The 1,579-nt window shown below is 44.4% G+C and overlaps 1 protein-coding gene across 3 annotated transcripts in view; it reads right to left on the bottom strand.

Annotated features, from left to right (window-relative positions):
* The window catches only part of RASSF6 (Ras association domain family member 6), a 37,982-nt gene that overhangs the window by 4,124 nt on the left and 32,279 nt on the right, over window positions 1-1,579 (bottom strand). The window lies entirely within an intron of this gene.

The following is a 1,579-nucleotide window of genomic DNA, read 5'->3' as shown; positions in this document are numbered from 1 at the left end:
CTGCGGTAAAGAGAGAGAGAGAGAGCGTAATCATTTCAAAACATACTGAACTATGCAGAAATTCAGCCCAAATGTTCAGTTAAATATTTGAATGGGTCAGAAATTTTTCATCAGAAAAAAATTCTGATGGAAAATGGCAACTTTGTTGTTAGAAAACGCCTGAACTTTTCTGGATTCCCTGTCCTGTTTGTTTTGGCCAGATCATCAGCTGGTTTAAACTGACATACCTCTGTTGACTTCAGTGACAGGTCCTTTACATGTTTAGGCTCTGTCTACACCACACAGCTTTTGGTGACATGACTGTGTCGCTACAGCTGTGTCGCTAAAAACTGTGCAGCATAGCCGCTGTTTGCTGGCTCTCCTGCCGACAAAAAACTTTCACCCCAATGAGCAGCGTTTGCGTTGTCAGCAGGAGAGCGCTCCTGCCGACAAAGTGCTGTGGACGCTGGCACCTGTCGTTGGCAAAGGGGGGTTTTAAACATCCCTGAAAGACAAGCATTTTGTCGTTCAATTGCCAGTGTAGACCTAGCCTTAGCTATTGATCTGCATTTCTAAAGTGCCCATGACTGTGGTCTGTCCCTGGCTGGCATCAGGAAAGTTCATGTCAGCTAGCTGAAGAGCATTTTTAAGGGGTGTTGAGTTATAGATCTATCCAGATCAGGGTTACTACAGTCTCTGATCATAATCATTAATACAGTGATGCTCAGATCTCAGTGGTTCAGGAGCCAAATTAGTGATCAACAGTACCCAAAAGAGCCACAGTCATGTGAATTCGTTGGTTCATTTACTATAGTACTATTCATATTTAAACCGTATAATGGGGAAATATTTAGTTTATGTATATACATGTATTATTCTCACAGCAAAATGACTGACCAAGTATTATTTTTTTCTCAACTACAATTGGTTAATAACATAGTAAAAGCATCCTTATTGGTTAATAATTAAATCACACAGTGTTTTAATATCATATTCTGCAAAGAGCCAGAGGAGACACATTAAAGAGCCATTTGCAGCTCCCGAGCCTCAGTCCGAGTATCTCTGCTTTAATACATTTATCCTCAAAAGGGGAGCACTACAATCCTCCTTTTACAACTGGAGAACTGAGGGGGTGGGTGAGTAGGGAACTGAACCTGGGTCTCCTGAATGCCAAGCTAGCACCCTCACCACTGACCCTCCCTTCTTCTCATTAGCAAATCATTGCTAAGTGCTATGCAAATACTACAGGATTTGTTCTTGCATTTACAGCCACAGCCCCGGAGTTTGGGTGTGGGTGTGATGCAGATGTGCTCCTGCCCAGTGGCAGTCTCTGGAGGCATTCTGATGGATTTAGCAAGAATATCTCTGGGAGCACTGAGGCTGTGCATTCCAAAGGGAGCTGCAACATCATTTAAAGGGTGCAGTGTGCACGCTCTGCTGGCCAGTGTGCCCAGTGCGGCTGTCAGTGGAAGACATCCACAGGTCTTGCACACTGGGATGGGAATCAGTGAGACTGTGGTTCCTACTTGGCAGGTGTGCCAGAGGGATGAGAAAGGCTACTTGCGCCCTCTGTCTATTTTTGTACACCTGTGCAGAGCTA

The sequence above is a fragment of the Natator depressus genome, chromosome 4 (genome assembly GCF_965152275.1).
Source record: "Natator depressus isolate rNatDep1 chromosome 4, rNatDep2.hap1, whole genome shotgun sequence".
NCBI lineage: Eukaryota > Metazoa > Chordata > Testudines > Cheloniidae > Natator > Natator depressus.
The sequence above is the reverse complement of the archived record's forward strand: the minus strand, read 5'-3'. Positions and strand labels throughout refer to the sequence as shown.